General features: G+C 45.7%; 1 long non-coding RNA gene across 1 annotated transcript; it reads left to right on the forward strand.

Moving 5' to 3' along the window:
* Positions 1 to 2,304: 2,304 nt before the first annotated feature.
* Positions 2,305 to 13,048, forward strand: LOC138844408 (uncharacterized). Its single transcript, XR_011380194.1, has 3 exons — positions 2,305 to 2,469; positions 11,908 to 12,220; positions 12,772 to 13,048. It is a non-coding gene; the product is annotated as an uncharacterized lncRNA (long non-coding RNA).
* Positions 13,049 to 13,745: the final 697 nt, after the last annotated feature.

The following is a 13,745-nucleotide window of genomic DNA, read 5'->3' on the forward strand; positions in this document are numbered from 1 at the left end:
AGTGTAGGAAAAGCCAAATTAATCATCAAGAAAGAGGCCTGTTCCCTTCTCTGAGCAGGTGGATTCCACACCCCACCGCTGGTTTTGGCTAAATGGGTTCAATGTTCTTTCTTACACTATGAGCAGTACCGCAAGGCTGGCTTTGGAGATGGGTGTTCTTGACGGAAGTGCAACATGATTTAGCGGAAGCATGAACTCCTTCTGGTCTTCTCTAGAGAAACCTTATGTCTTCTACCCCTGCCCCAAGCCCTTTCTTCTGCTTCCTTTCTTTTAAACTGTTTTTTTTTGTTTGTTTGTTTGTTTGTTTTTTGATAGGCAGAGTTAGACCGTGAGAGAGAGAGACAGAGAGAAAGGTCTTCCTTTTCTGTTGGTTCACCCCCCAGATGGCCACTGAGGCCAGCGTGCTACGCCGATCCGAAGCCAGGAGCCAGGTGCTTCCTGGTCTCCCATGCAGGTAAAGGGCCCAAGGACCTGGGCCATCCCCCACTGCACTCCCGAGCCACAGCAGAGAGCTGGACTGGAAGAGGAGCAACCGGGATAGAAGCCGGTGCCCCAACCAGGACTAGAACTCAGGGTGCCGGCGCCACAGGCAGAAGATTAGCCTAGTGAGCCGCTGCGCGGGCCTCTTTTACACTGTTGGTCTCGCCTGCTACCTGAAACTTACCCGCTCTTACCTTGATCATTGATTCATTCAACTGTTGTCTCAGTGTCTCCTGTGCACCAAGCATTGATGATTGATGAAGGACACCAGAGTGAACGGAACAACCAGCTCCTGCCCTTCCAGGGTTTACAATCTAGACCAAAACCCCGAATTATGAGGGCAATGAATAACAAGGGAGTAAAACCCCCGCTTATGAGAGCACACTGCGAAGAGGTTACCTCAGCCGGGGACCCCAAGGCTCCTGCGAGGACACTCTGCTCCTTGTCCCTGCATCACTGCCTCGGGCCTGGGCCCTGGATTCCCCTCATCTCTCAGTCTTGCCAGTTTGCTAGCTTGGCTTGTGGTAGGGGTAGGGATTCCGGCTCCTTGCGTGCCTCTGTTTCTTTCTTAAAGATTTATTACAGAGGGAAAGGGGGAGGGAAAGAGAAAGAGAAAGAGAAAGAGAAAGAGAAAGAGCCGGCGCCGTGGCTCAATAGGCTAATCCTCCACCTTGCGGCGCCGGCACACCGGGTTCTAGTCCCGGTCAGGGCGCCGGATTCTGTCCCGGTTGCCCCTCTTCCAGGCCAGCTCTCTGCTATGGCCAGGGAGTGCAGTGGAGGATGGCCCAGGTGCTTGGGTCCTGCACCCCATGGGAGACCAGGAAAAAGCACCTGGATCCTGGCTCCTGCCATCGGATCAGCGCGGTGCGCCGGCTGCAGCGGCGGCCATTGGAGGGTGAACCAACGGCAAAGGAAGACCTTTCTCTCTGTCTCTCTCTCTCACTGTCCACTCTGCCTGTCAAAAAAAAAAAAAAAAAAAAAAAAGAGAGAGAATCTTCCATCTGCTGGTTCACTCACCAAATGGTTGCAACAGTAGGGCTGGGCCAGGCTGAAGCCAGGAGCCAGGAACTTTTTCTGGGTCTCCCACGTGGGTGGCAGGGGCCCAAGTACTTGGGCCATCTTCTACTGCTTTCCCAGGCACATCAGTAGGGAACTAGATTGGAAGTAGCGAAACTGGGACTCCAACTGGCACCCATCTTGGATGCTGCTGACACAGGCAGAGGCTTAAGCTGCTATGCCACAGCGCTGACTCCAGGTTATATTTTTCATAACTGTGACTTGATGGCTGTGGAAACAAGGGGAAAATAGGATTGACAGGAAGCACAAGTTTGTGACCTGGACACATTACTGTGTGTCTGGTGTGCCAGCTCTGCGGCACTGGTGGAGAATGCCATTTCTCGTGCACTGGTCCATCACCCTCCTCAGGAAGTATATGGTCCTGAGCCAGCACCACAAGACCATAATATTCTAGGAGGAGGTGCCATGTAATATTCTTATTATCATTTACTTCTTTTTTCTCGATGATTTAGTTTAAGAGTGTTAGCACTTGAGACACACACATTCCATATCCAAGGAGATGGGTTTGAGTCCTAGCTCCACTGGCCATTCTAGCTTCATGCTAATGCAAACCTGGGAAGCAGCAGGTGGTGGCTCAAGTATTTTCCTGGGTCCTGGCCATCCACATGGGAGAACTCCCTGGCTGTTACAAGCCCTGGAGGAGTGAATCAGCAGATGGGAAACCTCTCTCTCTCTCTCCGGCTCTACCTCTCTCTGTAACTCTTTCAAATAAATAAAATCTTGTGTTTTTTTTTTTTTTTTTTAAAGGGAAACATGGTGAGAAGATGCAAACAGCATATTGCCTATGCAGTTTGTAGTTCATTCTGCCAAGTAAAATGAACACATCAGGATATCAGTGTAGGAACTGCTGCGCCTCTGAGGCAACTGTCACATGGAGGCCAACGCCATGACCCAGACTTTACCAAAACCAAGGTTAGTGTTGCCTGTTTAGAATATCGGCAGGAACTGTCAGATCTTTCCTGATCTCCACTTTAAAAAAAAAAAAAAAAAGATTTATTTACTTATTTGAGACAGACAGAGGGAGAGACAGAGACAGAGGTCTTCCATCCACCGGTTCACTAACTCCCCAAATGGCTACAACAGCCAGAACTGGACCAATCCAAATCCAGGAGCCAGGAGCCTCCTCTGGGTCTCTCATGCAGGTGCAGGGACCCAAACATTTGGGCCATCCTCTACTGCCTTCCCAGGCCACCAGCTGGGATCTGGACCAAAAGTGGAGCAGTTGGGACCTGACTGCTGCTCATATGGGATGCCAGTGTTGCGGGCAGAGGCTTAACTTACGGTGCCACAGTGCCGGCCCCCAGTTATTTGTTTTTAATTTTTACTTTAGTAGAAATCAGTAGTCTTGTACCACTGATTACAAAGAACATCAATGTCTTGATCTACCCCTTCTTTAAAAATCCCACCAAGGAAACCACTTTTAATTAATTTAACTTCTTCATTTGCAGTTTACTTGGCTGTCTCTTAATAGCCAACATCCTTTGTTGTTTTTAAATGATGGTTGTATTGTGATATAACTCATGTACCATGCAATTCACCCTTTTAAAATGCACAATTTGGTGGTTGTAGTATATTCAATTATACAGCCAGCGCCACTAATTTTAGTTCATTTACATCACCCCTGCCAGAAAACCCTTATATATTAGCAGTTCCACTCCTCCTTCCCATACCCCAAGTCTGCAAACTACTAATCTATTCACTCTATCCCCATGGGTTTGCCTATTCTGAATGTTTCATAGAATGAAATCATACAACACATGGCCTTGGCCTTGGTATTTGGCTTCTTTCACTTAGAATGTCTTCAGAGTTCATCCACATTGTCATGTATATCAGTACTTTGTTCCTTTTTATAGCTAAATATCCACCATGTTCCATTATGTGAATGTATCACATTTTCTTTGTCTACTTCATTGTTGATGGACATGTGGATGCTTCTTACTTTTTGGCTATCGTGAATAATGCTGCTGTAAACATTTGTGTCAAAGTCTTTATGTGGACGTATGTTTTCAGTTCTCTTGGGTATATGCCCAGAAGTAGAATGGCTGAGTCACTGATATGTTCAGGCTTTGGACAAAATCTACACCTTCTCACTTTGGAGACATCTCACTTGTCTTTACTAACATCCTACCCTTCCCCCCTAACACACACACACACACACACACACACACACACACTTCTTATCCTTCAATATCCCAACGCTTTTACCAAGATCGTGGTTGTATCAATATTAATACGACTATACGTAAGTTGAACTATGATTACTGTTCTTTACACAGCTTTCAGTTTAAATGGATCTTGTCTGTTTTCTGTATGTTTACTATCACCTTGTCCTTGGAACTCCTCTTAAAAATGTTCACATGACATTAGGCGTTCCATCAGCTTCACCATCTCGGACTCCTCGGAGTCTTCTGACTTTGCTCATCCTGCACAAGTTCACCTCTGCACCTGCGGCATGACGGCCCTCTTGGAGACTTTCCTTCCAGACCATGCTCAGGATTTATTTCCCGTATCTTCTTGTTGAAACCCTCTTTTCCTGGATTTCAATAGTTTTCTCTTTCTTGCTTCACTTGTTTTGCTTATTTCAATGAAACAGTTCCTCTATTTGCATCCTGAGAAAGGCGCATAAAGAGCATGAACTTGAATGTCTGAAAAAGTGTTTATATTATTTGACAGCTTGGCTAGGTGTAAAGTTCCATGAATTTTTTTCCCCAGAATTTCTTCTAGTTTCCACTGTATGGATATACATTTTGATTATCCATTCAGCAGCTCGTGGAAATTTGAGAAGACTGATGCTGTTCTGAATTTTTTCTTTTTTTTGGCAGAATCTAGTCTTTACACTCTCCAGGCATTTTAGGATTTTTCTTTTTTGACTCCAACATTAAATTCCACATATGTTTGACTAATACTTATTCATTTTTTCTGGACACTTGATGAACCCTTTTTTCTAACAAGAGACTTCAGTGCTGAGAACTTTTCTTGAATTATTTCTTTGGTGGTTTCATTTCTTTCCTTTTCTGTTACTTTCTATGATTCATAGTGTTAGGAATTGAATTTCCTGGCTTAATCCTCAAGTATTATAACCTTTTCTAGCTTCTGTGATTTTGTAATTTTCTCACTTAATGATCACTTTTAAAAGTAAGAATGATACAGCAGTATTTTTGAAGGCATATTACAACATTTCTTGCTGACATCATATTTTTGAACCAACTGTTGCAGGAATATTGTCCAATAGACACTGTAGTGACCTTAATTAACAAATATTAATGCATTTTGTTTGTATTTTAGGGGCTGCAGTATGTAAAGGAGGCGATACTCATGGTGGGAAGACACTGGGGAATAAAGCCCCGAGTCAGGTTGGACTGGGAACAGTATTTCAGCGGTACAGTCAGAGGAAGCAGTGTGGATATAGGTCGCAAATTCTTTCCACATTCCCTTTGGCTGCCTGAATTTGCTTTGTCCCCAGAGTTCAGTTGTCTGCTCCTTTAGCTTTCAGGCTATGAGTTGGATTCGAAAGTCTGGAGATTCTAGGTTGTTCATTCCTAAACATAAATTTTTCTGCATGAGTAACTTGTATACAGTTTAGAATGTCTTCAGAGTTCATCCACATTGTCATGTATATCAGTACTTTATTCCTTTTTATAGCTAAATATCCACCATGTTCCATTATGTGAATGTATCACGTTTCCTTTGCCTACTCAGTGGACATGTGGATGCTTAGAGACTGTTTAGATTCTCTTCTAACATCTCTCACCAGGTCTTCCCTTGAATGTTGTGCTGTGGTTTGAGTATGGTTTGTCCCCTCACAAAGTCATGTTGAAATTCAACTGCATTGCTCTGGTGTTGAGAGATGGGCCTTCAAGAGGTGCTGAAGTCATAAAGCGGGATTGATGCCTTTTTCACAGGACCAGATCAGTGACCACAAGAAGGAGCGCTATGAAATGAGGCAGACCACACCCCGTGCTCTTTCCCTTCCAGTTTCCTGCCATCTTATGACACATTCAAGGTCCTCACCTGATAGAGCCAGCTGATCTTGGGGCTGCCAGCCTCCAGAACCCTGAATGAAATGGACGTCTTTTCTTTATAAATTACAGCAACAGAAAACAGACTAAGACATGTGGTGACTGACTTTAACAGATGTGTTGCACTCCAAGGTTTATGGGCAGGCTGGGTAGGCCAGCAGGTTAGCCTCAAATAAATAAGTAGGAAAAGTTACCCCCTAGAGCACTTCAGGGGATTTCACAGCTGTTTCAAGTTTCAGTTCCTTAATTAACTGTTCAATAATTCTCTTAACTGGGGCCATGACCTGCTTTTCTGTCTGGCTCCGATTCTTACTCTTGGAGTTCCCATGGCTGATCCTTTACGGACAGAGCCTGGAGCAAACACCATAACCAGCTGCTCACTGTGCAACCTGGGGCCCATGGCCCAGCAGTACTTTCACTCCCCCAACCAAGCACCTCACAACACACGTCTCACCCATCCTGCTGAATCTGGCTTATATTTCTCTTGAGAAAACCAGGATATTCCAACTTGACAGTACCTCCTCTGTGCCAGGAGCTATGCAAGGCACACAGGATACAGTAATTAATAAGGCAGATAATGACTTGTCCTGATGAAGCTCATAGTCTACTAGAGAATCATTTATCCAGCTTTCCCTTCCTGGGGAGGGGGCCATGAAACCATGGTTTCTCTGTCTCTGGTATTTCCTTTCAGCCTGCTACCACCCAGAAATTATTTAGCTCCCACTCAACTGGCATTTCCTAGGTAATGCCTAGGACTTTACTTATTTGGCATATCCTGTTTCACAGGGATTTGGGAGGGAGGAGATGTACCCAGTTGGGCTCGGTGGACCATCTTGAACTCACCACCTTTCCTTCTCCGTCAAGAGGAAGAGAGCTGCCTGGGGATGCTCAGGTGTACTGTGTGATTCTGCGAGTACTGCATGTCACTTCCACACCACAAAGGAAGCCTTTGTGTGCAGTTATGTTTTTAAAGATTTATTTATTTATTTGAAAGTCAGAGTTACACAGAGAGAGAAGGAGAGGAGAGGAGAGGAGAGGAGAGGAGAGGAGAGGAGAGGAGAGGAGAGGAGAGGAGAGGAGAGGAGAGGAGAGGAGAGGGGAGGGGAGGAGAGGAGAGGGGAGGGGAGGGGAAGGGAGGGGAGGGGAGGGGAGGGGAGGGGAGGGGAGGGGAGGAGAGGAGAGGAGAGGAGGCTGGAGCTGTGCTGGTCCAAAGCCAGAAGCCAGGAGCTTCTTCCAGGTCTTCCATGTGAGTGCACGGGCCTAAGGTCTTGGGCCATCTTCTACTGCTCTCCCAGGCCATAGCAGAGAGCTGGATCAGAAGTGGAGCAGCCAGGACTTGAACCGGCACCCACATGGGATGCCAGCACTGCAGGCGGCGGCTTTACCTGCTACGCTACAGTGCCGGCCTCTTGTGTACCTCTTTCATTGTTTCTGGCTCTGAAATTGGAGATTCTTTGGAGTCTGGGGGAAGAAACCTCAGAGAGCAAGCTTAGGGGTGGGGTGAAGCAGCTCATCATCCCGCTTCATTTTGCTAATTCTGACATCCTTCGTGATTACCTTAGTAACAAGGCTGTGAAAATACGATTGGGGCGCAGGTGTTTGGCACAGATGTTCAGATGCCACCTGCGATGCCCACATCCCATATCAGAGTGTCTGGTTCAAGTTTCAGCTCTGCTTCCGACTCCCACTTCCTGCCAGTTTGCACCATGGGAGGTAGTAGGTGATGGCTCAAGTACTTAAGTCCCAGCTGCCTATGTGGGAAACCAGGATTGAATTTCCTGCTCCTGGCTTCTGTCTGGTCCAGCCCTGGATGTTGTGGACATTTGGGAAATGTGCCTGTGTCTTTCTGTTTCTCTGGCTCTCTGCCTTTCAAATAAATAAAAATACATTTTTGAAAATATGGCTGGGAAGGTGCCCCTTGGGAGCACCTGAATGGAAAGACGTCTGACTCCCTCGCTGTCTCCCGTACAACCTAACCACAACTCCCCAAGCTATGCCTCTACAGAAGGAGCTTTGCTGACTGTCTAATACCTTTTTACTCACTCCCTCACATCTGGAGACCCAACAGAGGATCTTTGTTCTTTTTCATTGCTCCCATGGCCTTGACAGAAAACCCTGCTTTCAGGATCGAGACCTATTCTTGTTGACCTTTATGGGTGAGTCCCCTCTCCCCATAGATTTCAGTAAATCCTTTTATGAGAGCCAGACTGAGTGAAGCCTACCATCCCAGTGGTAAGGTAAGGACAGACACCTTGCTAGGTGACTTGTGTAGCTACCCTTGGGCAAACACTGACTTGAATGTTAAGCAGTTTATTTTCTGGTGGGGTGGGAGAAAGATCCAAGAAAGCCAATTCGCAGTTTCAAAAAAATACAGACACTATTTGTGTACTTTTCTTTAGATGCTTACCTTTTTTTTTTTTTTTGCTAACCATATGATTCCATTTATATAAAGTTCATGAAAAGGTAAAACAAACTCATTGATGGAAATCAGGACACTGACTGCCTTTCAGGGACCAGTGGGGGACACTTGACAGAACAGTGGCTTAAGGGAAGCTTCCATCATGGTAGAAACCCATATCTTATTTTTTAAACAATAAATTTTAGGGGGTATCATTGTGGCACAGCGCATTAAGCTTCCACTTGTGACACCAGCATTGAGTCCCAGCTGCTCTGCTTCCAATCCAACTCCCTGCTAATGTGCCTGGGAGTGCAGCAGGTAATGGCCCAAGTACTTAGACCTCTGCCACCCACTTGGGAGACCTGAATTGAGTTTCCAGCTCCTGGCTTTGGCCTGGCCCAGCACTGGCTGATACAGCCATTTGTGGAGTGAACCATTGAAAGGAAGATCTCTCTTTCTCTCTCTCTCTCTTTTTTTTGACAGGCAGAGTGGATAGTGAGAGAGAGAGACAGAGAGAAAGGTCTTCCTTTGCCGTTGGTTCACCCTCCAATGGCCGCCGCGGCCAGTGCGCTGCAGCCGGCGCACCGCGCTGATCCAATGGCAGGAGCCAGGTACTTCTCCTGGTCTCCCATGGGGTGCAGGGCCCAAGCACTTGGGCCATCCTCCACTGCACTCCCTGGCCACAGCAGAGAGCTGGCCTGGAAGAGGGGCAACTGGGACAGAATCCGGTGCCCCAACCGGGACTAGAACCTGGTGTGCCGGCGCTGCAAGGCAGAGGATTAGCCTAGTGAGCCGCGGCACCAGCCCTCTCTTTTTTTGTCTCTCTCTGTATACCCCTCTCTCTGTCACTGTTCTTTTCCAATAAATAAATAAATCTCTTAAAATTAATGAATTTTTAAAATCAATATGATAATTACCCTGATTTGATCATTACACAATGCATACATGTATGGAAACATCACATTGGGCCAAGTAAATATGTATAATTATTAGATGGTTATCATTTTTAATCAAATAGCTTCATGGTCAACCACTAAAACCTCTGTGACCACACCAAAGTGACAAAGTCAATCAACCCTCCCTTGGCCCATCTGCCCTAAAGGAACAAAGATCTTGTCTTCTGGGGATGATTTCGTGAATCCCAAGTCATCCTGGCAAGGAGGCCACTAGAGAGGACTCAGAGGGCACTTTTTTGGCAGCAGCAGTATTTCTGTGGCTGATCTCTTTTAACACACAAAAGCTCATGGCTAATAGATGTGTCAGAGCTTTCTGGAAGCACGTCCTGCCATATGTGTGTTCTGCAGCTCTCACAAAAAAAAAGAAAAGAAAAGAAAATAAGAGAAGAAAAGAAAAGAAAATCAGTCTTATGTGGCTTCCAAGAAAAAGGTTTTTTTTTCTCCTTTTTGTTTGTCACTCATCTGAATCTCAGAATCAGCCAGGAGCAGGGGAGCAGATGACTTTTGAAAGAATTGTCGCCCTCTTCCCACATATTCAGACACCAGCATGTGCAGAAGAGAAAGTACTGTTTGTCTTACTGGGTCACAGTTGGGACCTTTCACTGAACTGGAGTATCCTGTGTTGTAGCCAATATTATGACGTCAAGTTGCCCCCAGTGATAAGCCTCAAAAACTGGATTGACAGAACTCTGCTCTGGTAGAATAGAGATTATCCCAGAAAGATAAGAAACCACTGTACCCCACACGAAAGATGTGAGTGATTTAAAAATACATACTCCTATATAACAGATGCATGTAAGTAGTATCCATGTATGCACACACATACATGCACACACATGCACACACATACTCTCAAACACACACCATGCCTAATGCAGAGGTTGTAGATAGAGGCTCGTTGCTCAGCTACATCATGAGTGTAATGTCTATTTATACTCCTTCCTGCTTGGCTGGGTAAGTCTCATTTGTCTTCTTAACCATCTTGAAAACAGATTTGGCCTCTTTCTGAGTTAAAGTTTTTGAACTTTTTAGTACCTCCGTATAAATCAACTGACCAACTTCCAAAGACAGTTTCATCTTCGGGGGGAAGGAAAAGGAATACACAGAAACGTGGGGAGGCCGGGAGGGTTTCCCGGGGCCTGTGGCTCAGCGTTAGCTCAGTTCTGAGAATGCACATTTAGGAAACAAGCAATGCGCCAGATGGGCCACTGTGGCTTCCTCTTCTTTCTCCTGTTTTCTTGAGGTCCACTGTCTTTGGAATGAACATCTGCCTGTCTCAGGGGACTGTGAAATGAGCAAAAACAGAGCCATAGTGACAACAGGAGGAGATTTGGAGTTAATACGTCTTTGGAGCCAAAACATTCAGCTTCATTAAGCATAATCTGATTAACACTGGATGTAATTTAATGAGGATGTGGACAAAGGAGGGAAAAAATAAAGTTCCTCATTGTGAAGGAAAGATCACTCCATGTTAGACTCTGGAACTAAGATTATGAGGGAAACTTTGGAAACTTGTATGAGCCAAGGAGATTTCTTAGATTTGTCTTCTATTTCCACACACAGACTTACTCAGTGATATAAAACAACTATGGAATTTAATGCAAACTGCTACATTTGGCTTCTACTGAAAAACAAGTTCAAGTCCTACACTCTTTCTAAGATTTTATTTATTTATCTGAGAGGTAGAGTTATAGAGAATGAGAGGGAAATTCAGAGAAAGGTCTTCCATCTGCTGGTTCATTCCCCAAATGGCTGCAACAGCCTGAGCTGAGCTGATCTGAAACCAGGAACCAGGAGGTTCCTCCATGTTTCCCACGCAGGTACAAGAACCCAAGCATTTGGGCCATCCTCTACTGCTTTCCCAGGCCATAGCAGAGAGCTGGATTGAAGAGGAGCAGCTGGGACTTGAACCGGTGCCCATAAGGGATGACGGCACAGGAGGTGAAGGATTAATCCACTGTACCACAATGCCAGCCCCCAAATCCTACACTCTTGACATATAAAATATGAGGTCTGATTACAAGCTAAATATAAAAAATTTCCTCTTCCTCCTCCTCCTTCTTCCTTCTGCTTCTCCTTTTTTTAAAAAATTTATCCTGTAAATATTTATTGGGAGCTTAATAGGTACCAGCTACTTTGCCAGGCACTGAGAATTCAAAGACAAGTAAGACTCAGTCCGGCCATGGCCTCGAGGAGGAAGGGGAAGTCAGACAAGGACTCATATAAGGTCATTGAAGACCAAGTTCCAGGAAAGGACTCTTGCAGACTTTTCCATAGATTTGAGAGTTGGGGTTCCCCAAGAGAGTGATCCAAGAGACACAGCAAGCGAGACGGAAGCTACAGTCTTTTATAACTTGTCTCAGAAGTGGCATACTGTCACATGTGCCGTATTCTGTTGCTCTTACATGGCAGCTCTGGAGCAATGTGGGCGGGACCAACACAGAGAATGAGTGCCAGGATTGACGGCTCGCTGGGATCCATCTGGGAGACTGGTAACCACGGTTCTCTAGAGACAGACAGAGGCCAGGAGTTGAATAAGACAGTACCGATTTTTTATTAATGGAGCCACCACCCAAGAACCTCATTTCAAGTTTAAATTGAAAACTAACAGAAGCCTGTGGTTTAGGTTTCGAGACCTATGCAGAACCTGCTATTCCTTCCCAAAATTGTATCTTGGAGTTTTACAAGAATGTGTGGAGGCAAGGTGACAAAGTGACAGAGAACATGTGATTTATTTTTCAATAGATACTTGCTTGGAGGAGGTGGATAGTAAGAGAGAAGGCTAAGTCTGTTTGTTTGTCCAACTGCTGCCAACAGGAAAGAAAGCCAACCATTTCTAGGTATGGCAACCCGCCTGCTAATTACAAGTTTCTATCTCTAGTGACCAATCAGATCAGCAACTCCTTTGACCTTGGCGTCAGGGTAGGAAGGCTAGGAGGAGGTAAGAAATCATTAAAAATTCCTTTCTCCTGTACAGAGCCTCTGATCACTCGCGTATTCAGAGGAGGAAGTGGGAGCTACAGAGTGGTCAACTGAAGTTTAGCGAGGCCTGTTTCCAAGAAGCCAGGAATGAAAATCCCAACTTTGAAATTCAGCCACAGTGGTCACATCAGGTCAAAGACACACAATTGCCGCTGAACTTGTGATGAACTCCAAATTTATTTTCTAGGCATTTCTTCTATGCCACAGGCATGTAGATCATAAATTAATATAACTAAAGATACACACTGAAGGAAAAGACACATGAGAAGGAAGTTGGAGTCGTTTATTGCTGCCTGCTCTTCGCAGAGGTAAGAAAACACACTACTAGTTAATGGTTGGGAATGGAGCCAAGGTCATTTTTACCCCAGTTTGGTGCTTTTTTGTCTGCGGTACTGGGATGGGTTACTAAATATAATTATTTTTCTTTAATGAAAATACTCGAGTTTGGGAACTTTTTAAAAGAAAAAGTTTGTTTAGCTCGCAGATCTGGAGGTTGCAGGACATGCCTCTGGCGCTGGCTCGGGTTTGGGAATGGTCTCAGGCAGAGGGCGCACGAGGGCAGGGGTGTGTCCTGGAGCGAGACAGACACCGGCCCGTGACTCGGGGGTCTGGCTCACCCCGCAACAGTTCACTCTCTGGAGAACTAACCCAGGGTCCCCTAAAACTACCTGAATCCCTTCTGAGGGGAGTGCTTCTAATCACCTAAGAACCTCCACTAAGTTCCACCACTGAGAAGCCCAAATAAATTTTATTTTTAAAAGAGGGGGTGCTGTGGTGTAGTGGGTAAAGCTGCCGCCTGTAGTGCCAGCATCTCATGTGGGCACCGGTTTGAGTCTTGGCTGCTCAACTTCTGATCCAGCTCTCTGCTATGGCCTGGGAAAACAGTAGAAGATGGCCCAAGCCCTTGGGCCCCTGCATCCATGTGTGAGACCCAGAAGAAGCTCCTGGCTCCTGCCTTTGAATCGGCACAGCTCCAGCCATTGCAGCCAACTGGGGAGTGAACCAGCAGATGGAAGACCTCTCTCTCTCTCTCTCTCTCTCTCTCTCTCTCTCTCTCTCTGCCTCTCCTTCTCTCTGTGTGTAACTCTGACTTTCAAGTAAAATTAAATAAATCTTAAAAAAAAAAAAAAAAAAAAGAGGTGGTGGTGTTGGGGAGGGAATTTGGTGCAGCAGTAAAGACACTCAGAATGCCACATCCCTTACCAGATACCTGGGTCCAAGGCTCGGGTCCACTTCCTATTCCAGCTTTCTGCTATCATGCATCCTTGGAGGTAGCAGGTGATTCCACCCATGTGGGAGAGCTGGACTGAGTTGAGTTCCAAGTTCCTGGCTTCTACCTGGACCAGCTCTCACTGTTGTGGCCATGTAGAGTGAGCTAGTAGGTGGAATCTCTCTCTCTCTCTTTCTCTCTCTCTTTCTATTTCAAACACATAAAACAAATGAATTTAAGACATTTTGCTAAACAAAAAATTCCAGCCATCTCCCATCAAGTGCGCACTGAGGACCAAGTTTCCAACATGTGAAACTTTGAAGGACACCCTTAAACCACATCCAAACCAGAGCCCTGAGTGCGTGCTCACTCTGAGAGCCCGTGGAATCTTCCTCTTGCCCATCTGCATGATAGGCTGAAGCGTGTGACCAAAAGACCACCAGTCTTAGAGCCAGTAGCTCCAGGTGAAGCTCCAGCTCCATCCTGCCTAAGCTTTTGTCATCTGGGCACACGGGCCTCAGTTTCTTCTTCTGAAGAATGGGTGTAGTAATATTTACCAACTCATCAAGATGCTTGTAAGGATAAAAGGAGAGTCTAGCTGTAAAAGATCTTGTAGAATCCAA

This window comes from Oryctolagus cuniculus, chromosome 11 (genome assembly GCF_964237555.1).
Source record: "Oryctolagus cuniculus chromosome 11, mOryCun1.1, whole genome shotgun sequence".
Classification (NCBI taxonomy): Eukaryota; Metazoa; Chordata; class Mammalia; order Lagomorpha; family Leporidae; genus Oryctolagus; species Oryctolagus cuniculus.